Source organism: Saimiri boliviensis, chromosome 8 (genome assembly GCF_048565385.1).
Source record: "Saimiri boliviensis isolate mSaiBol1 chromosome 8, mSaiBol1.pri, whole genome shotgun sequence".
In the NCBI taxonomy this organism is placed as follows: Eukaryota; Metazoa; Chordata; class Mammalia; order Primates; family Cebidae; genus Saimiri; species Saimiri boliviensis.
This window is the reverse complement of record NC_133456.1, coordinates 99,712,567-99,740,258: the sequence shown is the minus strand read 5'-3', so window position 1 is coordinate 99,740,258 and position 27,692 is coordinate 99,712,567. Positions and strand designations below refer to the sequence as shown.

The window sequence follows — 27,692 nt, the reverse complement described above, 5'->3', positions numbered from 1 at the left end:
ATGCGTTTAGAAATTGTTGTTTGCTAATGACAATCCTGGGTGCTCTCTCCCCTCAATCCCCCCGACCCAACTTTCTCTCTCTCTCCTCTCTCTTACACTCACCCACACATCCATATTCACAAATCTGCCTTCTTTGTATTTTATATTACCCTTTTTAGCTTGATAAAGATCAAAGTCACATATCAACTTGTCTCTCCCAAACACTACACACAACTCCTGGTCTCTGGCAGTAAAAATCTGAAAGCTGTTTTTGAATTCTGCTAGCTCAGCCTCACTCTACCCCTCCCCAGATGATGCAATACTAGAACAGGGCCCAGAAAGCTGCTGTGTCTGTCACCAGCTGGCTGAGTCTTGCCTCATGGTGCCACAGAGAACTGGACCAAACAAGAGCTGTGCTGAGTGATTTTCCCCCAGTGGCTGCTGCAGAAATCACAACATAACACCCTTTGTTGTTATGTCTTTAGATCTGACGGAATCCTTGCTGGTTCCTTATGACAAATCCTTATTATCTGCATTTACAGGTGAAGAAACAAGCCAAGAGAGGTTAAGCAATTAGTCTTGGGCCACATAGAGAGAATGGGGGTCTTGTGTGTCTCTCTTGGGGCTTTTGCTACCACACCCATCACCATCAGGAGTCAACAGGAGACCCTGAGCTATAATCGGTTTTTGGAGAGATTGTTTTGTCCTAGAATTCACATTGCATTTTCACTGTGTGTTGCTGTGTTTAGCAGGAGATGCACAAAACACAGCTCTCAGCAGCAAAGGGACTGGTGAGTGCCTGATATGGTTTGGTTCTGTGTTCCCACCCAAATCTCATCTCATCTCGAATTGTAATCCCCCTGTGTCCACGGAGGGACTTGTAATCCCTATGTATGAAGGAAGGAAAGTGAACGGATCCTGAGGGTGGTTTCCCCTATTGCTGTTCTCATTATGGTGAGGGAGTTCTCGCGAGATCTGACGGTTTTAAAAGGGGAAGTCTTTCCTCTCTCACTTCCGCTCTCGTTTCTCACTTCCGCTTTTGTTTCTCTCTCCCGCTACCTTGTGAGGAAGGTGTCTGCCTCTTCCACGGAGATTGTAAGTTTCCTGAGGCCTCTCCCGCCGTGGAAAATGGTGAGTCAATTAAGCCTTTTTCCTTTATACGTTATCCCATCGCAGGCGTTTCTTTATAGCAGTGTGGGAACTGGCTAATAACCGTGTCTGACAAGAAACCGGGTCCAGTCCAGGCCACAGAACCAAAGGCACTCGGGGGAGCTAGGCCTTTCCGCAGGACACGGGTGTCCAGCTGGGGATATGACATGCATAAGCTGGAAGCCCCCCTTCAAAAAGATAGATAGCACCAGCAGCAGGATCAGCCCCGATACCCACCCCCTTGGCGGCCATAGATCCTGTTTCTCCTCTTCCCCTGATTGGACACAGGTCCGGGCAGTTGCCCTTAATTAGCAATGCAGGCCTGGACTGGGAGTTTTTTTGCCCTCAGAAACTGTGGGATGTGTTACTTATCAGCCCTGGACATTCAGTAACCTCACACCTTTATAACCTACTGGATTTTATACAACATAGTTACCCAGACACACCCGCCACTCATGCTCATAACAGCCAACACTCCTCACACTTCACACCTGGCTAGAACTTGTGAAAAGGAGGCTGGGGTCTAAAATAATTGAATACAGTCTTTCTCTCTTTTGTTGGGATTTTCATATTTGCTACTCAGAGCTGCTCATGTCCTCAGCTTAGTGGCGTAGAAAATACTGGAAAGAACTAGGTGGGTATAATGGAAAAGATGGCGTTCTTTGATGGGTAGGCCTGGGTCTAATGAGCCTTTGGGGGCATAAAAGTTTTTTGTTCACTACTTACAGCTGTGTGAAAATCAGGCTCAGTTGCTATTCTCTAAAGTAGTGAGTCTGGTTGATAATGATAGTGGACATTTATGAGCACCCACTGTGTACAGGGCACTCTGAGCACCTATTGCTTCATTTCATCTTCACCGAAACCCTAATATGGGTTAAGTACTCTGACTGTACCCATTTTACTGGTGAGGTAACTGAGGCATAGAGATCTTCTGTAGCAATGCTGGTAAGTAACAGACTTGGGGTTTGACTAAATTCTGTTCACCTGTGAATTAGCACGAGCCATCAACCAAACAGGTGAAGCCAGTTTCACCAAAGTTGTCACTAATGCCAAATGATTTCATTTGGAAAGTAAATCTTTACTATCTTGGTTCAATCTCAGCTCACCACAACCTCCGCCTCCCGGCGTCAAGTGATCCTCCCACCTCAGCCTCCCAAGTAGCTGCGACTACAGGTGTGTATCACAAGGCTCTGCTAATTTTTGTGGTTCTTTTTTTTTTTTTTTTTTTTGTAGAGATGAGGTTTTGTTATGTTGCCCAGGCTGGTCTTTAACTCCTGAGCGCCAGCGATCCTCCCACCTTTGCTTCCCAAAGTTCTGGGATTACAGGCTTGAGCCACTGTGCCCCACCTAGTCTTTACTATCTTAAGGAGAACGCGTTCCAAGTCATTTTCTCCTCCTCTCACTCCCCTGAATAAGCTGAGATTCCTGTGGCCATGCCTGGAGGAAGGTGGCAAGTGTTAAAAATGGGATGACTTACTGCCCTTGGTTCCTCCTGTAACCTACACAGCTGTCCCACACAGCTCTCCGTCAGCAATGCCCTGGACAGAGTCTGGCCAGGCTGCCATGCACTAGAAAACACCTGCTGCCAGCCATTTGACACTAGATGTGTCTTCTTAGGTCAGTAATGATAGTGCTTTTCACATGAATTACTTGTATTTACAGTCTGTAAAGAAAATTCACTCATGGTCTCTCAGTTTAGGTGTTTCCTTTTTGCACTTGGGGCTTTCTCTCTAATTGCAGAATGAAGGGCTGCTTCACTTGTTAAAAAGATCCCAGGTTAGGCGAGGCTTCCCCCAGATAGAAGCTAGTGATTCACTGTGCCTTCTGAAGGAGGAAAATACAAACCCTTCAACCTCAGGATCAAAAGGAGGTGGGCAATCCTGCCCAGACACTTTCCTATAGGGAGTTTCACCTTCTTTCAACTTGTATTGGTGGTTCACATTGCAATAAATTTTTCCCAAATCGTTCTTTTCCTGTCTACCCTCCCTATCCCCACCCCCAGTCAGAGTTTGGAAACTCTTCTATCCAGGAGCCAACTGGAAGCATGGCTCAGAGCTGCTTTCCTGACTCTCCCGGCCTAATACTCCTTTTTTCCTTTTGGGTGACATTCGGACAGCAGGCCAAATCCAGACTGTTGGGGCAGTTTCTCCAGAAAGGGGATGTGTGTCTTTGACAACATAGAATGTGAGACAGTCACTTGCAGGTTTCTTGATGAGTGGAAGACTGGAGTCAGGTTCCTGTGTGGACAGACCCTTCACTGCCGTGTCAGTTTCCACTAGCTCTGTTAGCAGCATTTCCAGCTTTCTGACTTCTTCCCCTTTTCACAGGGCTGGGACTAGGGTGAGGTGAACAAGGCACTGGCCTTGGGCACAAAATTTAAGGGACTGCCGAAAAACTCTTAGTGATCAAAATAAATATTTTATTTCATTTGAGACACGGTCTCTCTCTGTTGTGCAGGCTGAGTGCAGTGGTACAATCACAGGTGTGTAGTCTGCCTCCTGGACTCAGGTGATCCACCTCAGCCTCCTGACTAGCTGGGACTACAGGTGTGCACCACCACACCTGGCTAATTTTTTTTTTTTTTTTTTTTTTTGTAGAGACAGGATTTTACCATTTTGCCCAGGTTGGTCTTGAACTCCTGAGCTCAAGTAATCCTCCTGCCTTGGCCTCCCAAAGTGCTGGGATAACAGGCATGAGTCATCCATCTGGCCTAGATAAATATTCTAATGCAGTTAAAAAAAATAAAAACACAAAAATTCATGGTCAACAAACAGTCAATTTTAACTAAAAATACTATTACTGATCTTTTTATCCCATGCTTCATTACAGTTTATCATAGCACTGCTTTTTATCTCTTTCTTAAATCAGAGGAAATGAACAGGGATAAAAGCTAACTGAAATAAACCTGAGAAAATAGATGTGAGTGAAATAAAAGCAAAAGTAAAAGCACTGGAAGTGAGAGAGCAAGAGAATGAGAGCAACTGGATTAATATATAGTTTTTAAAAAATCAATGGCTATTAAGGATTTTTGTAGATAACCGTTGGACTCTCCAGCTAGCATCTGATTTTCAGCAATTGTTAAAGATAACCCAACAGTTTACAATGGTTTTTAGGCACATATGTGTTTCCCTTAGTCCTCAAACCTTCTTTTTAGTAATGATACTCTGTTTTAGAGTGCTTCTTTACTTTGCAAAGCACCTTTTCCATGCATATCATCTCATTTATTCTTATATTAAAAGAGTGAGAAAAAACATATTATCCTTTCTCAGAAAATGGGCAGGTGACATTGCAGAAGAAAAAAGTTTTTTGAGTGCTAGGCACTGAGCTTGGTGCTTTACCTACACTTTCTTCTCCAGATATTTGTGTCCTTGTTTGGTGCTTTTGGTTGTTAGTAAAACAAAAAACAAACAAACAAAAAAGCCAATTACATTAAGAAGTTATATTCTGACTCAAAACATGTTTTATACTTTCATATCTGATCAAAGTAACTCCAAGATTTTCTCTTTGCTTCTTCTGAATGGTCCAATATACCTATACCAGAATGAGTCAATCTCTAAAGTGCCAGTTTGATAGAAGTAGAGGATCTCTTAAGATGGAAATACTTTTCATGAAGTAGATGTAAATGATAGCCAGCAAAGCAATTATTTATTTCTTCTTTACAAATGCATATGATTTATGCACTGCCATTTTCCCTTCTGTAAGATTGCAATAGTGAATAATTCTGTTAGCATTGAACAAGAAAACCAGTTTTACCTTAACCTTGATAACATCAAATGTGTGATTTCTTTAAAAAGATGCTACCTGGGCAGGTATAAAATGGTTTCTTGGGATTGTTTTAAATGCATACTTCTTTGATTACAAATGAAGACATATATTTATTAGATGTTCTAATTTGTCCTTCCTCTTACCTGTGAATTGTAGTTAATGTACTTTGCCCATTTATATATTAGTGTCAATGTTTTTCTCATAAATGTGGGTGATCTCTTTATGTCTTATACATAATAATCCTTGTCTTTCATATCTAGTTAAAATACTGTACTGCTCTCTGGTTGGCCTTGTAAGTTTTGGTAGACTGCATTTAAAAAATACTTTAATGATTTAAGTGACCAGTTTTGCAGCCTTGCCAGATAACTCAGTGGTAACTTGATTTACAGTTTATCAAAGCTAATTGAAGTTGATGAGTATGAAGTAGGGAGTAATCTACCTTAACTCTAACAAGTCAAGCTCAAGAAGAGAACACATTTCTGCCATTTTCTGTCATTGAAGTCAGACATACTTAAATAGATTAACTAAAGCAGACCTATGCAACCTTTACATTTTTCATTAAAAATAGTGAGTTATATTTATTTTAACAGAAATTGACATGACCTCTCTGATTTTATGCTTTTTAGCTGTAAAAATATTTCCATGCAAAGAATAGAAATATTTCAAGTTCTGTAAAAGTATTTTCAAGCGAAGAATAGAAATATTTCATTCAAGTCCACTTGAGTTGCCTGAAATGATAGATTTTGTTGTTAACTCAGATTTAGTTTTTACTTTTTTTTTTCCCTAGTACTTTTCCAAAATGGGAAAGAAAAAGTTTTCTGTAATCTTTTTAGGGAGTCTTCCAGACAGCCTCTGGGGGACTACACATAATTTTTCTGCCTTTGTTATAAAGGTTTTCTGAGGTGGAAATAGCATTTATATCAGTTATTTTTTTTTTTCTAATTTAAGGTGCAATCTCTGACCATATGCCTTAAGGTTGTGCATTTTTCTCATGCATGTGCATGCACCTGCATACACACACATGCATGCACGCACATACTGAATCTTTTACAATCCATCCATGGAGGTTTTTATGTGGGGGTGGCCATGGGGTCTCACTCTGTTACCCAGGCAGGACTGCAGTGGCATAATCACAGCTCACTGCAACCTCCATCTCCTGAGTTCAGGTGATCCTCCTGCCTCAGCCTCCCTAGTGGCTGGGACTCTAGGCATGCTCCACCATGCCTGGCTAATTTTTGTATTTTTTTAGAGACAGGGCTTCACCATGTCACTCATAGTGGTCTCGAACTCCTGGACTCATGCTCTCCTTGGCCTCCCAAAGTGCTGGGATTACAGGGTGAGCCACCTTGCCCCACCTTGTTTTTGTTTTAATCTATCTACCTTTAAGGACCAGAAACATATCCATTAGTTGAGAGAATGACATAACTAAAAAGTGTTGCTCTCTCCTGCTAAGCTTCCCCTCCTCCTTACACACACACACATACACACACACACACTCACTCACACTCCTGTTTTGTAAAGTGTCCAGCCCTGGATTGGTTCTGGTGAATCAGAGCTTTGCCTTGAGTTAGACAATCCCTCAGTTTCTCCTTTTTAATATAGGAGAATACATGTCTTTGGCTATCCTGGAAGTCTCTTTGCTGCAAATATGCAGAGGAAAACTCAAAGGATAAAAAGAAGTCAAGAAAATAAAATGTTTACAAAATAGTGCTCACTCTTTGTGAGGGAACTGGCAATTATGGGTCTATTGTCTTTTGGTTTCCTGGGGTTTTTTTTTCCCCTAGATTTTCATTTTTATTTTTGTAGAGGTAGAATACTGTAGAGACAGGGTGCTGCCATATTGCCCAGGCTAGTTGTGAACTCCTTGGGCTCAAGCGATCCTACTGCCTCAACCTCCCAAAGATGTGGCATGACATGCGTAAGCCACTGCACCCAGCCACAGCCCTGTTGTCTTAATGGCCATGGTTGGCATTGCCATTTTTTCTTCTCAGTGCTGGGAAGGAGCCCTGTGTTTCTCTAGGAGACCATCAACTTTTACCAAAGCTCTGCTACCAAAAATGGGTTACATATTCTCAGAATATCAGAGGAGCTTCTCCAGGACTTTGAAGGCAAAGTTCTGAAAATGTAAGTGAGGTGTCAGAGATTATATATTGCTTCCAACAGATGCTACAAACTTGTTGAAAGCACAGTAGCTTCAGAAAACAGGATATCCTTGAACCATGAAGTTAATTTGATCCATGTGGTGTCCAGAATACCAGGAAATCTGTCCTGAGGCAGTTTATCTTGCCAATGTTCTCTCTCTGGCATATTCTGATATGCTGCACTAGATGAACTATTTACAAATCATTTGGCCTTTCTTCTCTAATTATATATTTCCAGATACTTTTCTTTCTGAAATATGCCAACAAGCTAACTGTGTGCCCAGGGTGTGAAATATCTCCTTAAAATCTCTACATTTATACATAAAACCAGTTTATAGGCACTTTTTTTGAGAAAGAGGAGTTAGAAAACTGTGTCCTCTGATGGGTGGTGAATCTTTTTCTAAGAAAACAGATTTATTTGAAACAAACATTGTTCAAATGTTTAAAGATTCACCAGGCCTTCTTCCTACTTGAAGGGAATTCCCCTTTGCTATTTCCTATAAATTATCATTCCAGTGGCTGCAAACATAGCTCCCTGCAGCCTCAACCAGGGCTTAAGTGATCATCCCACCTCAGCCTCCCAAGTAGCTGGGACTACATGTGCATGCCACCATGCCCAGCTAATGTTTCGATTCTTTGTAGAGATGGGGTCTTACCATGTTGCCCAGGCTGATCTTGAACTCCTGGGTTCCTGCTGGCCCAGAAAAACCCTTATTGGCAGGAAACGGGAGATAAGTCATAATTCGTTTGAATTCAGCAGCCACTATATGTTGTACAAAACAGTTCCTGCAGTCTCCCGATTGCATGTTAGCTTCTCTCATTTATGGAAGACCCCGTCCACAGTTCTTTGCAATTTTTGTAAAGGACCAGAATTATTGACTCATCATCTCTGAGGTCAAGTAGGGAAAAGCATTTCTGTCACAGATTTTCTTCAAAATAATTCAACTCAAGTGTCACTGGACTATCAAATGAATACCCTATTGATTTAATAGATAGTAGCTCTTAAGTGAAAGGACCTTTGCTTAATTAATTCAGTAATTCGTTCAATATACATTTATTGTGTGCCTGTCACATGCCCCCACTGGAAGGAACATCTGCCCATCATTCTGTGCTTCCTAAACCAGAGGAATCAAACCATGCAGTAATAGCTGGCATTTATTTGGGTTCAAAACACATGTTGAGCTCTGTGCTAAGGATTCTTCACACATAATTTTATTTAATCTTCTGAACCATCTGTTCAGGTAGATGTTATGATCTTCATTTCAAGCATCAGGAAGCTGAGCCTTACATAGTTTCTCTCTCTGAAACTGTAACAGTACGGCCGGGGTTGACCCCACTTGGCCTAAATCCAAGTATGGCCTGGAATCACCTTAGGTCCCTGACAAGTTCTCCTTTGAGATAATACTAAGAATGTAATAAAGATAAGAGGTGAATCTGGATAAATCATAGAAGGTGTGAAATAAAGTCACTTTACGGCCTTTATTTTTAGTTTGATTGCGGCTGCTTATTTATTTCATATATTGTATTTTTTGTTTTGAGACAGGGTCTTGCCCTGTCACCCAGACTAGAGTGCAGTAACATGAACACAGCTAGCTGCAGTCTGAACCTCCTGAGCTCAAGTGATCCTACTGCCTCAGACTCTTAAGTAGCTGGGGCCACAGGTGTGAGCCACCACACCCAGCTAATTAATTAATATATATATATTTTAATAGTGACAGGGTCTTGCCATGTTGCCCAGCCTGGTCCCAAACTCCCAGGCTCAAGCAGTCCTCCCACCTCAGACTCCCAAGATGCTGGGATAACAGGCATGCGCCCTTGTGCTGAGCTAGATTATCTTATTGATAACCCTGTTGTTGCCTGTTTGTTTATATAGCCATCATTCCTGAATTTAAAATTGTTGTAAATGTATTGTTCCAGGCCTCTGATCAGCAGTCCTTCCTGGTCTGTAATACTTGCATATTCCCAGGGCTCAGGTAAAGCTAACCCTTCCTCTAAGAAGTCCTGCTTGATCACAGAGGTGATGCTGCTCTCTCCCTCCATGAGCTAAGCACAGCCACTGACACCTTTCACTGCACATTGCTTCTTAATGTTTTCCTCTTGAGAAAGAGGGCAGGGCTTCTTTTGTATCCTCCCTGGTGCATTCATCATGGTGGTTCTTTCTTTTTAGAGCCAGGCTCTCTCTCTGTTGCTCAGGCAGGAGTGCAGTGGCACCATCATAGCTCACTGCAGCCTCCAAATCCTGGCCTCAAGTGATCCTCTTGCCTCAGCCTCCCAGGTAGCTGGAACTACAGGCATGTACTGCAGTGCCCAGCAAATTAAAAAAAAAATTTTTTCAGTAAATGTTTAAATTTTTCCTACTGTGTTGCCAGGCTGGTCTCAAACTGCTGGCCTCAAGCAATCCTCTTGCCTTGGTCTCCAAAAGTGGGATTACAGGTGTGAGCCACTGCACCCAACCCACGTGGTACATTTTAAAATACCTACTTGCCAAACGTAGGAACACCACTTAAGACTTTTGAGCAATCACAGAGGTGCAAAGGGCCAAATAGTTTCAGGGTGTGTTGAGTTCTCTGCAAATAATAAGACCTTGGCAGGTGGAAAGGCTCTATCAGACAACACTGTCAGTTTGTTAAGCCCTCAAAGAATCTAGCCTAAAAGAAATGAAGTCCATGTAAAGACTCATAAAGACCAAGTAAGTGTCTTACATGGAAAATGACAAATTCACTGTCAAATTCCAAATGGCAAGTAAGCATGGAAAGTAGCAGTTTAATGTCCTTAAACTTGTCACCGATGGCCAGATGACAGAGCTCGTCAGAGAAACCAGGAGTCGCTTCAGAAACAGACTGCTTTGACCTATAGCATTCATTCCTGGGCCAGTTTCAGAAGACTGGAAGAGGGTGCACCATGAAATCTCAAAAAACCATGTGTCACTTGGCTGTAAAGTTTCCATTTCAGTTTTGCGGGTATTTTGGAAGCTGTATGGATTCTCACTTATGAAAAGGAGTGCTTGCCATGGGAGTCTTTTATGGGAAGTAAAACACATTTGAAAATGTACTCCAATTGCATCATTCCATGTAGTATAAGGTTTTTCTCTTGGAAGACACGTTATGAGTCAGATAGGGCAGGCCCAGCTCGTTTCTTTTATCATCAAGACTTCCTAGATCTGGCCCTGTTTATTAAGTGTATCAGTATTTGTTCAATGTAATGGGGAAGTAAGAATTGCCACACTAAAAATAGGCCAAAATATTCTGAAAGGCCTAAAGAACAACAATGGGGTAAAGAAAACAGTATGCTGATGGAAAGAAATGCTAAGTGGAATAAAGGAACCTGTTCACGACTCGTCTGTCCAATGACATTTACTGGGACTGCAGGTACATGCCACCATGGTTGGCTTTTTTTTTTTTTCTTTAAATGTAGAAATGGGGTCTTGTCGTCTTGCCCAGACTGTTCTTGAACTCCTGGGCTCAAGCGACCTTCCTTACTTGGCCTTCAAAGTGCTGAGGTTACAGGCATGAGCCACCACATTTGACCTTTCACAGTTTTATATCATGTCCTGGGCCCTATACTAGGTGCGGGTCATACAAAGTGAGACAAAGCAGTCATGGTGCTTCCTCTTATGACTCTTAAAGTCTAGTTGGTGAAAGAGACAATAATAGAATGACCATACACATTAATGTAAGATTGCAATTGTGGTTGGTTCCAGGAAGGGGAGAGTACATGGTACTTTAAACCCCTTACCAAAGGAGAGACTTCTTATTGTTGTGTCATTACCTGATGAGTTAATTCTTTAGGGAGTTCCAGTTCATGTACCAACAGAAAGGCTGAATAATGGGAGGGGGACTGGAATGGAAAGTTCAAGCAGCAGCGTTCATGTTGTTTATCCAGTATGCCAGGAGGACATCCCATGGGTTGAGTTGTTTTTCAGCTATATGACCTGGTACAGCTTAGATTACTGTACGAATAATGGCACCTCTGCTGCTAAATGGACAATTTAAATATGCTCAAAATTTTTGCAAATGAACTACTTTTTCCAAGGTCGCACACAAATTCCAACATAATTCAAGTTACACAAAGACAAGACCTTGGCTGTCTTATTCTGTATTGGCAGCACCTGACAGTCTCCATCTTGCCATAGATGCTCAGTAAGTATTAGTTAAATAAATGAATCTATCTAAGTGATTGGTTGGATGTCAGGATCTGCCTCCTATGTCCATTTGTACTGCAGCAATATTTCATCTTTTTCTAATAAGAGGAAGATCATACAAGTTTCCATGCTTGAGGAAGCATTTGCCCAACTCAAGGTCTTCCTGTGTCTGGAGTCTACCATCTCTGGTTGCAAACCTGGCTTTGACCTTCAGCTCTGCAGTGACCTTTGGGTTGGTTCTCTGTACTTAGGTGAGACAGTTGTCCAGCATTGGCTCATCTCTCAATTTCTGACCTTTGTGTGCCCCGAATCCACCTTATTTCTTTGGTTTGCCCTGACACTCAATTTGCAGAGATGCAGCCTTTTGTCTCTGGCTCTTTGTTCTCTCACTCTGATCTCATTACCCACATGACTATGATTGTCAAACCTCCAGCTTCCAAGGGGCAGCATGCCAGCAGGGAGCCAGTGGAATGAAACAACATGCATGGGGCCAGTTGCCTGCTGACTACAAGGCAGCCACAGTGTCACAGGTGCTGCTGCATGGCACCATTACAGAGGGCCAAGGAGTGTTTTTCTAGAGCCACACTATCTAGGTGCAGAGTTAAGGGGCTAGTCTTATTTCTTCAAGGTCTTTTGTAAATTAGATGCTAGTTTTATGTGTTGATAATACTCTTGCTTAAAAAGACTTTTTCTCTGATTAGGAAAGAAAGCATGTTTATGATAGATAATTAGGAAAACATAAGGTGTTATAAAGTAGACACATGGTCCCTGTCTTACTATCTAGGCATACTTAATAAGCCCTGCTAACACCTAGATCCTGATTAGATGCTGTGAGGAAGGAGCCCTGTCTTGCGGTGTATGTGTCATATAAGCCACAGGGACCACTTTCTTCCTATTTAAGGGGACGTCCCATCTTCCCTCCTTCATACAACACGAGAACTGGGCATTATGATTTCACCACAGCAGTGCTTTCCAGCAGCCAATATGGTGTGAGGCTTAGAGTAGCTTTCAGGCCCCTGCAACCTGTTTTGGAAGAAAGCTATGTATCAAGAAAGCAGCTGGCCTCGTGACAGAGATGATTAGCTGCCTGCCAAAACCCATCCTCTCCCTCTATAGGACAGATCTATAGCTAGGAAGCAGTGTGCAAACATGAGCTACATTGCCTGGCCCCCTCTGTAGCCAGGTACAAAGTCTTCATGTGACTGTTCCTCACCAAGACAATGTGAGCAGATGTGTGGCATCTTGGGGCCAAGACCTTTAAGAAGTGGGTGTGCCGCCTCCGTTTCCTCCACCAGCTGGGGTCAGATACTTAGCAATAGAAGATAATGGAACCACACACGAAAGGAGCCTCGGTCCCTAGCCATCACATTGGGGAAGGCCACCTTGCAGCTAGGGATACCCATCAGGGACCACAACTTGAGCAAGAACTAAATTCTAGAGTGTCAGCATCATTGTAAGTCTTGGGCCTATTTGTTACTGGAATGTAGGTGACCTTAACTAATACAGTCCTGCTAAATGTCTAGTGAATCATTAATAAATGAAGACAGTAAGACCACAGTGATATTTTGCCACCACACTGGAGTTTGTAGAGGTTGAGCAGGAAAGACAAACTTAAATACATCTTGTGAGAGGAACTGTTATAGAGGTCTGTGCCTAGCTGTTTTCAAAATGTCCATTGAGTTTGCTCTTGAAAAACCAACTCATTTTAGTCCTCTATTCATGGAGCAGTATTTCATGGGCTAAAACCTTATGCAAAGTAGTTGCTGGAGAAATAAATAGAAATATTTCTATAGAAATATGCAAACCACAACTGCCGTTAGGAATGTCAGAGTCATTCAGATAGGCAAAACTAACTGGTATAACTAGGAACCGACCATTCATGAGCCCATGCAATGGTGTAGACAGCTCAATCCTCTTCTCCAATAAGAAATGTCCCAGAGATTAGGTGTTCCAGTGCCAGGGTAGCTAGCAACCCTGCCTTAACGGTAAATGAAGGGGAGCTGAATAGGGGTGGTTACCATAGCAACCTCCTTTTACCTGGTGGGTGGCTTAATGTCTACCTGTGACCAGAGTCCTTCATGGGAAACTTGTTTATACTGGCAGATGCCCTTGTGGCTCTTGCCTGCCATGGCTGTGGTGCTGGGAGCCTGGCCTGTGTTCTCCTTGGCATCTAAGGGGAAAACCCAGCCTGGGGCAGCCCCTGGTCCTTCGATGAAAGGCACAAATTCAATATACTACCATAGTAGGGAATAAATTAAAAGGTTTTTACCTACAGATTCTAGGCAACAAGACTACAATGAGCCGGGTGGGCAGTCCTCTGTTCCTGGGTCACCAGTGGCAAGAATGAAGGATCAGGCAGAGGCAGAACTGCATGCAGCAATGAACAGTGCAGGAAGTCCCTGACCTGTGGTGGTTTGACTTCGAATATCTGGACTTTATTGTGGTGCAAAAGCCATATGCATCCGGTAGAAACTACTTCAAGGACCCATACAACCATTCTGTTGTTCACTTAGAGTGTTCAGTAAATTACATGAGACATTCAATACATATTACAAAACAGGCCTTGTGTTAGGTAGTGGTGCCCAACTCTAGGCTAATGTAAGTTTTCTGAGTATGTTGAAGGTGGGCTAGGCTGAGCTACGGTGTTCTGTAGGTTAGGTATATCAGTGCATTTCTACTTAGGGTATTTTTAACTTATGATGGCTTTATTGGGACATAACCCCTTTGTACATCAAGGAGCATTTGTATAAAGGAATAGGGCATGGGGCAGTTTAAGTTCACTAGCAAATGTCTGAATGGGTGGTTTGAAGGAACCGTTGTAAAAGTCGGGAGCCCAGCCTGCTAGGTGGGAGAGATGCTTCTCAGTGTTTATCTCTGGCCATTGGCTTAAACCATTTGGGTGTGGCGTAGAACTGGAAACTGTGTTAAAGGTGACTGAGCCCTGCTTCCGGTCTGATAAAGTTAAACTTCTATTCAAAATAGAGGCCAAGGCCACATAAAATAAGAACTCATTACATTAGGGCATTAAGTACTTTTATTTAGTTCAATACCCCCAGAGCAAAGTCCCTGCCTGGTAGCTAAGCTGCAGCTGTAAATTCTGTAAAGCGTGGTAGGTTTGGCTACAAAATTCTGAAATACCCGCTAGGCTTGGTTGCAAATTCTTGGAAGTCCATTTATTTCCAAAGCTGTGATGAGAAATGAATGCAGAAATCTTAGTGCCTTCTTATTGAATTTTAAAAGCACAATTTAGCAATGCCACTCAGATGCCTGTGTGTCTGTATTATGGGAAAGCAATGGCCCAAAGATTTGTTCAACTAGGTGCAAAAGAGCAAGGACTTATTGACTTAACTGTTCCACTCAAAACCATATCTCCTAAGCACTATGGCTGGCAGGTACCACCTCTGCCATTGTAGCTGGGGGAGGTCTGTGCCCCGTCACTCTCTGCCTGAAACCCCACTAGCAGAAAGACCAGTGTAAATCATGACTCCAAATAGCTCAAGATTTTCATCAAACAATGCGATCATTGTCATGAAAAGCAAATCTAGCTGACATTTATCCCGAGTATTTAATTAGTAAGAATTACCCAGTAAGACATGTGGGGTGGTGGGGCATGTGCTTGTACTTTCCCTTCTTCAGGTAAAGGCACGTGTGTGTGTATGTATGTGTGTATGTGTGTGTGTGTCAGTTGCATCCAATTCCAAAGCTTGGAGAGAGTTTCTGAAACATAGTATCCCATGGCTTAAAAACAAGGATTTGTGTGTAGCTGAATCCATTTGCCCTTCTTGGAGATTCCAAGGAGGTGGTGAAGAGGGAAATACTGGCTACATCGTGTCTCCTCTCAAACCCCCTCTGGCTTTCAGAACTGATCTCCAACCAGACCATGCCCTCAGGCTTCTGTGCTTGGGCATGTGCATGGAATACTTGGCCCTGGTAACAGGTGAGGAGAATAAAAATAAATGTGTCTCCACAACGCATTGGTTGCTGGCACCCCAGATGCTTGGAGGCTGGGGTACACCTTCATTGTTTCCAGGTGTGTTCCCCAGAAGGAAAGTAGGTGGAGGGGCTGTTGCACAGCATCATTTAGTTTTGGGGAGGCCTGGTGCCCTTGGAGGTAAGATAATGTCTCAGTTAGAGGAAGGGCAACGTGATCATAACTGCCTTCTGTGGGGTTGTCTCTAAGCCATCCTCTGCTACCACCAGAGCATCTTTTTAAAGCACGACTCTTCCCTTGTCACTCTCCTGCTGAAGTTGACTGTATTGACTCCCTGTGCCTTTTGGATAAAGTCCATCCTCTTAGCAGATACATACGCCCTTTTTTTTTTTTTTTTTTTGTAATCAACTTTATTGAGCTACAATTTACCCAAAATAAAATGCACTGATGTTGCAAATATAGTTCATTGAATGTTGAGAAATGTATTTATCCATGGAACCTCTGCCACCATAATCAGGATTTAGAGCAATTTGCTGACAGCCCTTTCATTTCCGTCCCAATCTGTTGTCTCCAGCCCCTGGAAACTATTGGTGTGCTTTGCGTTGCTGTACTTTTGTCATTTTTTATTTGTTTTAGAATTTTACAGAAATGAATCCTAGAGTATGTAGTCATCTGTGTGGTCTGCTTCTTGGAAGCAGGTGGCCTCTACAGGATGAATACATTTAAAAGGAAAAAGAAAAACAAAACACTCCTGGTATGTTGTTAGACTGGCTGCTTATTAGAGACACAATCCTCATTTCAGCCATGTAGATTTAAGCCACATGAAAGAGCTCATGAGTGGAATTATCTTTTTTTCCGGCAATTGTCAGAGGCAGTGATTGAAAAAGTGTAAGCTGCCAGGGGAGTTGATCAGCCAGCTCAGGTAGACATCAGTATTGCTTAGTTACAAGCAGAGGTGTTTCCATTTTGCTTAGTTACACATATGCACAGGCATTTCCTCTTTCCACATGGAAGAATGCCTTGTGTGGTAGAGTAGGTTCCATGGAGTGAGCTGGGGGAGCCAAGCAGGGGCTGTAAGGCAGAGACCCCGCCCCCAGGGGCACACTGGCCTGGCTGTGGGAGCTGACCTAGGGAGGAATGAGTGTGGAATAGTGAGTGACAATCAGCAAGCTCAGGAAGAAACCACCTGGCAGTTAGTGGTGCCAGAGTGATCAGTGACAACATTCGGGCCTGGCAGAGATGTCTGGGAAAAACTTTGGGGCCAGGACACTTCCGAATGTGGTCCTCAAATTAAATATCAATTTCTGTCAGGCAGAGTGGCTCACACCTGTAATCTCAGCTCTTTGGGAGGCCCAGCTGGGAGGATCACTTGAGGCCAGGAGTTCAAGACCAGCCTGGGCAACACAGCAAGATCCCATCACTACAGAATATTGAAAAAAGCCAGGTGTGGTGGATGCACCTATAGTCCCAGCTGCTCTGGAGGCTGAGGCAGGAGGATCATCTGAGCCCAGGAGTTTGAGGCTGCAGTGAGCTTTGATCACTCCCCTGCACTCCAGTCTGGGTGCTAGAGCAAGACCTCATCTCTAATTAAAAAGATATGTAAATTAAAAAATTAATTTCATTGGGAGGCTGAGGTAGGAGGATAGCTTGAACCCAGGAGTTTGAGGCTACAGTGAGCTGTGATTGCATCACTGTACTCCAACCTGGGTGACAGAGTGAGACCCTATCACTTTAAAAAATAATTTCAGTGACTTTGGATTAATTAGTTTCATTTCCCTTATGTCCCTCTTATGTTTTAGACAGAGAAATACAGAATAAGAATGAAAGGAGAAGAGAAAAAGGAGGTGAGAGAGGGAGAAAAGTTCTCAGACATTGGTGAAGGAACTGAAAAACTACAGAGTGAAATTGAATGCCGAGAAATACGTTTGTCCCAGGTCATTTAAGTTGTTAAAACCTACTGTCATTGGATAGTAAAGAAAGAGCTGTTTAAACTTTGGCAGCTTGGTAGACTTTTTAAAAAGCCTCTTTTGCAAGGTTGACTTTAACATAAATCTTGAGCAAGCATAACATGTAAAACACCACTCAGGGCCATTACAGTTATGTTAAGGTTTTTATTTTCCCTCACCAGTGGGATTTCTCTCCACTGGTATTATATATGCCTGCCAAAACCATGTAAAAAGCGTTCATGGAGAAAAGTTTCCAGTGCCAGAAACCAATCCAGTTTTCTTCCCAGATCTGAAGTTTAACACTGGGCCTGAGACTATTGGGAAATAGATGTTACAAAAGATGTGGAGTGAGGGAAGCGGGGAGGGAAGGTGAATGAATTCAGTGTCCAGTGTTCCCAGGCTTCAGGGCAAAGGATGCAGATGCTTCAATTCATTACTGTGAGAGCTGAAGGAAGACAGAAGTTTGTGGTGTTTTTCAGTGACATTTATCTGCTCATCTGTCAGGAGTTGCTTTCTGTCAACAGGGATAAGCTGCTAAAAAACAAAACCACATGCAACCCTGTGGCTCACAATAATCAGTATGTACCTTGGCACTTTTCACACATATTTATGCCAACACAAGTCATCTTGCTTCCTCTCTCCCTCTTAAAAATAGGAATTACAGAGAGGGCTATAGGAAAAACAATCATTGTCTATAGTAAATAGCTTTGGTGAAACACACACACATACACACACGTATCCTTCATGGCATTTAGACTAACACCAACCTGTCTGGAGCTGATAGTCATAGTTTTTAATGTGACATGGGCCTTATATTCAGGACCATTGAGATAGATAAGACTTTTGAAGGCCCTGGTGATTCTACTGAGTGAGGAACGCTTTGTTTGGCTTCAGGCTCTGTTCTCAGGACAATGGGCTGTGAGTGATATATGCAAATGTGTCCTTTTCCCATTACTGAAAGCGACCTTTATTATTAGATTGGAATAGCAACAACAGTTCCTGGGTTAACATGTCTTATTGGCCTAAGGGAGGAAAGATGTTCTCCTGGCAAGATTTAAAAACTGAGAATTAGGTAAAATTCTTGCCTTCACCATTGCTACAAGATCCTCGTATAATGTTGGAGATACATGTTACCTTTGTGTGTCTCATTTGCTCTGTTTGGAGATTTGGGAAAACCACCTCTCCTAGGAGCATTATGAGCCTTTATTAAGGGTTTCCCAAAAAAAGTTGGAAGAGATGCATCCCTACAAAGCACAATATTTGGATTACTTTAAGCCTAGTGCCATAGAAGAGGCCAGATTAAGAGAAAACCATGTCAGTAAAAATCATTATTAATGAATGTAATGGTTTTTGCTTGTTAGCAAGGTGGTCCTGTTGCAACTAAATACGGAAAGCACAAGAAGGTAATTTCCCTAAGGGAGTGGTGTTGACTTACCAAGCAAACTGTCCCTAGCCATCCTGCAAGCTGGCATCATGAGGCCTTTAACCGTGAGTCTAAGTATAATTTAATTGCTCTTTTCAGACTCATCTTGGTTATTTAATTATTTTGAGATGGAGCCTCACTCTGTTGCCCAGGCTGGAGTGCCGTGGCAAGATCTTGGCTCACTGCAACCTCTGCCTCCTGGGTTCAAGTGATTCTCCTGCCTCAGCCTCCTGAGTAGCTGGGATTACAGGTGCCCACCACCATGCCTGGCTCTTTTTATTTTTGTATTTTTAGTAGAGATGGGGTTTCACCATGCTGGCCAGGCTGGGTCTTGAACTCCTGACCTCAGGTGATCTGCCTGTCTTGGCCTCCCAAAGTGCTAGAATTACAGGTATGAGCTACTTGGGTCACAAATGCCCAGTCTTGTCTTATTTATTTGCTCCACGATAACACCTTACATTAAAAAAATGCCTTAAAATAACCTGATCTGTTTCTCCAAGTCAAAATATATTAAGAAGCAGGGAGAGATAGACTAACCTTAAATACAAAAAGCAAGTTAGCGTGTACTGACAAGTAACTTGGAGTCACTGGCAAAGTGAGCACAGATGAATGAGGTACGTTTTTTAGGAGTCTGGGATTTCAAAAGAAACAAAAAGTAGTAATATCATTGAAAGGAGGAAAGGACTGGCCACTGTTAGAGGAGAGTTGGAACATTTTAAAAAATGAAACAAAAACAAAAGACAAGATTTGCAATTGTGTGAACATTTACACAGTTTACACTCATGGCCTGCAGATAAACTGCTGTTTTAAAGCTCACTTAAAGTGTATCCTTCAAAGGAAGTTAAACGATCTCTTTGCTAAAATATCCTTCTACGTAAAAGAGGCGTTTTTGGCTGGGTTTCCCATCCTTAGGGTTAAAATGATTAAGTATTTAATTGCTTAGGAAGTAATCCTATTATTTCAGATTTCATGCATAATAAATCTTTTTTCCTAATTTGAGGAATTATGAAGGGAAAGAGAGATTCTCTGGTACATTTATTTTTAAAAGAACACTTGATAGATGTTGGAACTTGTAAGCAGCTCTGGTCAGGAAGAGGGTCTTAGCAGTGGATTGAAAATTCTGTCTTGGAGGGTGAGTATGTGAAACCCACGTGACAGTCAAATGAGGTGATGTCTGCCTTTGGTTCAGAGCATAAAATCACCATAAAAACATGACTTTTTAGAAGCAGAGCATAAAGGAATACTTTGTTTTATTAAAGCCTCTAATGTTTCTCATGGGAAGATGGGCATTTGAGCAAATGTCTCGGTCTAAGCATTTAATAGTAAATTTGCACACCTAAGCATTTAACAGTAAATTTACACACCAGTGAGAAGTTGGGGGAAACAGGGTCCGTTTTTATTTCATATTTTTGGTCACAAATGGCCAGACAAGAAGGTGATTCGAAACAGAGAAGAAAAGGACGGATGGGTCAAGGGAGGTGTTGGATGAATAGAGGAATTGCGAGTATCTCGGAGCTCCCAGTACCTAGGACAGGCACCAGTAAACGTTTGCTGCACAGATGGATGACTGGACAGACAGTGAAAGGTTTTGTGGCCACAAAGAAAGGTCAGTTACTGCTTTTTCTTGTAGATTCTCTTCCCTTCCCCCATGATTGGGGAGTGGGGACTTCTGATTAAGTTGATTAATATGCCCTAAACGAACTACTTAATGTCAAAAAAAAGTGTTCAAAGGCCTTAATAACATTCACACCACACAGACCAAGCCAACCATGATTTATGTGACTCTTTGGTGAGTCATAAAGCCCCGAGGACACTGCAGTGCCTGGTGTCATTTATCACCATGCAGCTCAGCAAAACCATTCTGCGAACTCTTGTTCGCAGATAACTTTGATTCTGGAGGACTAGGACTTTCTTTTATTTACATTTTAATTTTAATTTTTAGATGATGAAACATTCTGTTATCTATACTTGAAATTTTGACGAGAGTATTTTACCTGTTGTGGGATTGGGCACCAGCGTCAACCTTTGTGGATGGGTTTGGCCTTTGCTAAGTAGGATTCTCCTTGGGGGAGCTGCTGGGGCTCTGTGGGAAAGGGACCCTTTACTAGTGAGAAGACTTAAGCCACAGCAATAAAATGGAGGGTTTGGAATTTGTGTTGAGGTTTTTCTTTGCGACTTGGACTCTTTTTATAGTTTAATGGGATAAACATCCTTTTTTCTTACGCTTTTAAAACTGCTTCGTTGCTTCTAAGAAGTATTTTTAGGGAGGTTTTTTTTTTAAAAATTTTTGGTTGGCTTTATAGAGATGGGGTCTCACTATGTTGCCCCCTCATTAGGCTGGACTCAAAAACTCTTGAACTCAAGGGATCCTCCTGCCTCAGCCTCCCAAGTAGCTGGGACTACAGGTGTGCTACAATATGGCCAGGAAATTTGTATTATTTAACTTTTGTAATTCAGTGAAACATTTAAGGATCACTTATTCACAACATCCAAGAAGCTGGATGCTCACACAAGAATTCTTCCTATCCTTTCACGTCTCCCCACAAGACAGAGCACACTTATCAGTGTGGTTTCCTTGAATTCCTATTCGAACAGTTGGTTTTTTTCTGAGTTGTATAAAAGTTCCTCTAAAAAAATACTTCAGCAGAGGATCTGCACACATTTTACCTTTGGAGAAAAATCAAGAGAGGAAGCCTATTGTCAGAAAAGGTTTTAGGACGATATTGAGCAAGTGGCTAGATGTTAGATTATGAGGCAAAGCGAGGTTGAAGAAAAACATATCTTGGGTGTTGTTAAGACAGTTTCAGATAAGACTCTCATCCTGACAGACAACCCATCAGAGCAATGTATACATCAGGTCCTGGGAAGCTGTTTTTCTGTTACTGGAGGTGAGAATCTCTAACATGATCTGCCTGGGAGAAACTCCTGTTGGAAAGCTGGCAGCAGGCTGAACGGTCAGCTAGAATGCCTTACCTGTCCTGTTTCCTTGTCCTTTCTGTCAGAGCCCAGGCTTCCTGAGGAATTCCATTGGTTCCATAAAGCTATAATCTTCTCATCAGTGTGTTGCTTTCTTTTATTGCCGAAAAGACATTACTCCCTCTAGGGTACGATCGAATTCTATTTGGTGACTGACATTGGAACCTAACTTTGTCTTACATACAAATCAAATCATAACATCCAAACATTGACCTTGGGCTGACATTAAAGTAGGCATGGTTGGCCTTGCTCTGAAACATCATATGAAGATAGAAGAAAGGAATTTTAAAAGAAAGAATGATTGCAAGGGAAGGACAATGTTCTGATAATAGGGTTCATAAATAGGAAGGAATGAAAATGAGGCATAAAGACAGAGCAGGATGTATCCATAACTCTACAGCATCTGTGGCATCTTACCTGTCTATAATGCAGATGGTTATATGAATATGGCTTCTGTTATTCTGTCTAATAGGAAAACCTGATGAACACCCATGGTCCTGAATGGAAGTGCTAAGCCCTAAAACTAGTCCATAAGTTATCTCAGGTCATCACTAAAACAATCGTGTAACGTGGAAACCGAATCTCTGAAGCCTTCCCAGGGTCATGCTGAAAGGGCTGGGATTCAGCTTCAGATTTAAAGGATTCTAAAGTCTGTGCTTTCCTTACTATGGGATATGCAAGGACAGGCAAGAGGCTTTACACTTGGAATTTGAAGTATGTTGGGAAGACACGTATCTATCCATAGGCAGCAGCAGAGGACAGAGGCCCCGATGCTTAGTGAGAGGGTGCCCCCAGTCCTCCAGTGCTGGCATGAGGTTGCAGTTCTCTTCCAAGCTGGCCTGTAAAGTGCCATAGTTCATTGACTTTTTACAATGCCAGCGGCTCTCACAAGGCTTAACCCATAGTAGGAACCCAATAAAAGTTTGCTCAATGAGATTATGACATAAATTCTGTATAATCAAGTCTTGGAAGTCTGCCCTGTCTGTTCATCTAGAGATCTTGTTTCTTGGCAGCATTGACTCCATTGCAGCTCTATGGTTTATGGGCGTCTGGGACACCTCTGATGGCCCAACCCGGCCTGCCCACACAGCCTGCTGGCTTCCTCTGCTGACTGTTAGAGCTGCTCTCTGCACAAGCACTGGGGCTGCTGTTGACATCTGATTCACACATCTCAGTTGTTTTTGCCCCTGTGAGAATTATGTTTGGGGAATAACAAATAAATGAAAATAAGTGAGAAAATAAAAATGAGAAAGAGAAATCTAGGGGGAAGATTAAACATCCCCTTTTATACAAGTAAAGTTATAAGTGCTGAATTAACATTTGCTCAAAGAATAATGAGGAGGTAAGTCGACAACTGGTACCATCACTGATGCTCATGATTCAATTCAGCCACGAGAACGTCCAGCCAATCAACCAATCATCACCTGGGTGTTGTCAGATTTATGGGCTTTCCTTCAGGGTGCTGAGAAGGTGGAAGTGAGAATGGAACTCCTTATTGTCTCTGCTTAACACACTAGCAGAGATTTCCAGAAGCAAAACCACCAGGAGGAAGGAGATTTAAGTGCAGGCTTGGGCTGCTTTGTGGACGTCTTCCTGCTCTCTCTTCTCTTTAAGTGCCCTTTGAAGCGTCAACAGTTGGCCATTTCCCCACCCCAGAGCAGGCTCTGAGAAATCACACCTTAGAGGGAATGCAGGCTCTAGTGACGGGCAGTCCAGGAAACTTCCAGGCTCCCCCAACCATCAAGCCTCACTGTCTTCTTTATTTTTATGGAAAGAAGTTCCCAGAACAGGGGAGATAGTGAGTGCTCCATGTGATGACAAATAACATTTTAAAAGGCAAAGGTCTTTCCCTTGATTTCAATATCTTCCCATTTTTAAAGAGTTATGATTTAATTTGTATTCTGAACTAAGTAAATAACATGCAAAAGGAATAAAAGGATATATAATGGAGAGAAAGTCCTTCCCACCTGTTTCCTTCCCCTCCCCGGGGGCAAGCAGTGAAACTGGTTTCCTGTATTTTCTCCCTGGGATACTCTATGTATCTGCAGTCTGTACCTCTACATATACATGTAAAACACACAGGGACTTTTCCTCTATACACTGTTTGGCACCATGGTGGTTGTTTTTCTCATTTTTTTAGTTAATCTTGGACAGATCGTTCTAACATCTAACACTGAAATGTGCATCCTAATTTTTTTTTTTTTTTTTTTTTTTTTTTTTGAGATGGAGTCTTGCTCTGTGGTCTAGGCTTGAGTGTAGTGGCGCAATCTCGGCTCACTGCAACCTGTGCCTCCCGGCTTAAGCAATCCTGCCTCAGCCTCCTGAGTATCTGGAACTAAAGACATGTGCCATGATGCCCGGCTAATTTTTGGTATTTTCAGTAGAGATGGGGTTTCGCCATATTGGCTAGATTGGTCGTGAACTCCTGACCTCAAGCAGTCCACCTGCCTCAGCTTCCTAGAGTGTTGGGATTACAGGCGTGAGCCAGTCCAGCCCATCTTCATTCTTTTTAAGGGCTGTGTGGTTGCCCCTTTTTTGGGTAATATCTCATTTATTTAACAGTTCTCTTCTACCAGACATGGAAGTTGCTTTCCACATTTGCTATTACAAACAGTGCTTCAGTGAATGTGCAGACATTATTTCACACGTGTTTGAGTGTATATGTCAGATAGATTCTTATTGGAATTGCTATGTCAAGGGAGAAAATTGAGTACTGACTGTCATTTGCAGATATGATCCGGTGTGTGCTGCCTCATCTTGTTGAGCCTCCTAATACTCTTGGCCTTCAACTTTTTTTTTTTTTTTTTTTTTTTAAATACAGGGTCTTGCTCCGTTGTCCAGGGTGGAGTGCAGTGGCACAGGGCTCACTGCATACTCAATCCCATGGGCTCCAGTGATCCTCCCGCCTCAGCCTTCTGTCTAATTTTTAATTTTTAAAAATAGAGACAGGATCTTGCTATGTTGCTCAGGCTGGTCTCCCACCTTGGCCTACCAAAGTGCTGAGATTACGTGCATGAGCCACCGTGCCTGGCCTTCAAATTTACCTGTCAGCCAGGGGAAACCACTTGAAAATGCTACGCTCTCTCAGACCTCTCTGTCTACTGTTCTGCCTTCCCAAAAAGTCCCTTCTTATGAGCTACTCCACACCCTTTTCTGGAATAGGATCCTTTAGATCTCAGGCAAAATAGCACCATTTGCTTTTGGCAGCTTTCTTTCTCATCCAGAAATGTCATAAATACCTTGCCTAGATGTACCTATGGTACCTATGCTTCCACCTTATAGCAGGGAACTTGCAGAAAATAAAAGATAAGCAAACCAGCACAAATGAAAAACATTACAGGCCATGAGATGGATCATAATGGAAATAAAGAGAATATCATGATAAAGAATTATGGAACAACCTCAGTTTCACAGGATGTTCAGTATGAGAAGGAATGAGTGACATTCACAAGGAATGAGTGACACCTCCTGGAAGGAGATTCCAATATTTGAGAAGAGCAAAGACAAAGATCCTGGGTTGGAAAGAACTAGGCTTGTTTGAGAAACAGCAACAAATCAGGTGTAGTTGGAGCCCGGAGGGAGCTGCTGGGTGAGGGGGAGATAAAATCTACGAAACAGGCAGGGGCAAGGTGATTTCAGTAAGGCCAGGCAGGCCATGTGTAGAGTGTGGATTTTATCCTAAATACTATGGGAAGCCATGGAAGGGTCTTTAAAGATGTGAGTGGTATGTTTGATCTACCTTGTAGGAAGAGAATATACCTTTAAGCAAGAGGATACTCAGAGAGAGATGACAGTGGCCTGGGCCAGCCTCGTAGCAGTGGAAATAGAAGTTGATAGAATGAGATATTTTGAAAGCAGCAGCAGCAGGACTTGCTGCTAGACAATGTGGTAGTGAGGGAAATAAATGAGTAATGAATGTTCCTAGGTTTCTGGCTTGAGTAACTGAATGTACTCTGCTTAAACAAGGCTGTGGCACAGAGGGAAGTGATGGATTTTGAGAGCTCTTTCGGAGGAGAATTAGGAGGGTGTGAGAATCTTGGATGTTGGGGAAGCATGATGTAATTGAAGTTGGAAAGGAATGGCTTCCAAGATTTTGGCTTATATACCTAAATGAGTGGGATAAAATAGGAAAAACTGGAGAAATTCAAGATTTGGGAGGGATAATAGCATGAATTTAGCTTAGGATTGCAGAGTTTTGGGAGTAAGGGCCTCTGAAACAACCAGGTTGAAGAGGTTGAATAGCCAGTCGGCTAAAGAAATGGGCCTTTGAGGAGAGAGATGGGCAGGAGACTTACAAATAGGAGTTGATGCTTAGTTGAAAAGTGGACAGCATTTCAAGGCTGCATTGAGCTACGATAGCACCACTGTATTCTAGCCTGGGGGACAGAGTGAGACTTTCTCTCTTAAGAAAAAAAAAAAAAGAAAAAAGAACAAATTTAAACAGGGCTCCTGGCTGGGTACAGTGACTCACACCTGTAATTCCAACACGGTGGGAAGATCACTGGGGCCCAGGAGTTCAAGACCAGCCTGGGAGACATAGCAAGATCTCATCCCACAAATAATTAAAAAATTAGCCAGGCATGGTAGTGCATGCCTATAGTCCCAGCTACTCAAGAGACTGAGGTGGGAGGATAACTTGAGCCCAGGCAGTCAAGGCTAATGATGGTGCCACTGCAGTCTAGCCCTGGGTGACACAGAGACTCAAACAACATCTCCTGCTGTCCATCCTCCACTGTAAGCTTGTGGGTATGGAAAGCAGGAGAAAGGAAGCTTAAGACACTCAATAAAAAAGAGGAGAGGGGAGCAAAGAACAGAAAAATGTCTCCTCCAGAAAGTCCAATGCAAAATACTGAGTGCAAGTCAAGGCTTGCTAATTCATAGCACTGGCCAGAGGAAACTGACTTGAAAGTATGCAGGAAGAAAGTATTGCTTCTGGGGAAGCCTCAGCAATGTAAGGCAGGGAAAGTACTTTTTGGAGATGTGGCAGTACAGGGAAAAAAAATAGGAGGGGAAAATTAAGGATCCTTCAGAAAAAATGACAATTCCTCTTTTCACCCAGTATTCAAGGGAATATTAAACTCAGGAAAACAATGTAAAAAACTGTAAAATCTTACTAGAAACAAAGATTCAATTTCAAGTGGCCCAAGGAAGAATAAATTCAAATGAAATTTCAAGAAAAGATATGGAAAACCAGGAAAAAACCCAAGAGACAGAAAATGAGGTAAAGAAAGATACACAAAGGATTATAGCAAAACTAGTTGAAACAGAAGACAGGAAAAGTAGGACACCCTGGAAAAGATCAAAGCAATGGAAGTGAACTAGTATTTAAAATCATAATCTAAGAAAAGTTTCTAGAAAAAAAACCCCTGCATTTACCTATTAAAAAGACCAATCAGGCTGGGTGAGGTGGTGCATGCCTTCAATCCCCACACTTTAGGAGTCTGAGGTGGGAAGATCCCTTGACGCCAGGGGTTTGAGAACATCCTGGGCAACAATAGCAAGACCCTGTCTCTACAAAAAAATATATAATAAAACTAGCCAGGCACAGTGATGCATGTCTGTAGTCCTAACTACTTGTGAGGCTGAGGTGGGAGGATCTCACCAGGAGTTTGAGGCTGTAGTGAGCTAAGATGGAATTACTGCACTCCAGCCTGGGTGACAGAGTAAGATCCTGTCTAAAAATAGAAAGGAGAGAAGAGAAGAGAAGAAGGAAGAAAGACCAGTTGGTTCATAATAGCATTATTTACAGTAGCTAAAAATAGATGAATGTCTAACCAAAACATGGCGTTTACATGTAATGAAATATTACTCAGCCTTAGAAAATGAAATTCTGACACATGCTCTAACATGGATGAAGTCTTGGGACATTATGTTAAGTGAAATCAGCCAGTCACGAAAAGACAAATACTATATGATTCCACTTACATGAAATACTTAAATATTTAATGTAACATTAGCTAAGTTTGCAGAGACAGAAAGCAATATGGTGGTTGCCAAGTTCTGGGGTAAGGGGAAAAGTGGGAGTTGTTTAATGGGTACTAAGTTTCAGGTTTGCAAGAAGAAAGGAGTTATGGAGATTGGTTGTGCAACAGTGTGAATGTTTGTAACACGACTGAACTGTACAATTAAGGGTTGAGGTGGTAAATTTCCTGTTATGTGTATTTTACCACTTGGAAGAAAGGACCAACTGGGTACCCTCAAAATTAACCTGGGATGATCCACTTTGAGAACCCTTGTATAA

The 27,692-nt window shown here is 42.3% G+C and overlaps 1 long non-coding RNA gene across 2 annotated transcripts in view; it reads left to right on the top strand.

Moving 5' to 3' along the window:
- The first annotated feature begins 1,032 nt into the window (after nucleotides 1-1,032).
- The window catches only part of LOC141585445 (uncharacterized), a 70,215-nt gene continuing 43,555 nt past the window's right edge, over nucleotides 1,033-27,692 (top strand). For both annotated transcript variants that reach the window (XR_012518921.1, XR_012518920.1), the window contains exons 1-2: nucleotides 1,033-1,110; nucleotides 2,230-2,301. This is a non-coding gene — a long non-coding RNA (uncharacterized LOC141585445). The remainder of the gene's footprint in view (nucleotides 1,111-2,229; nucleotides 2,302-27,692) is intronic.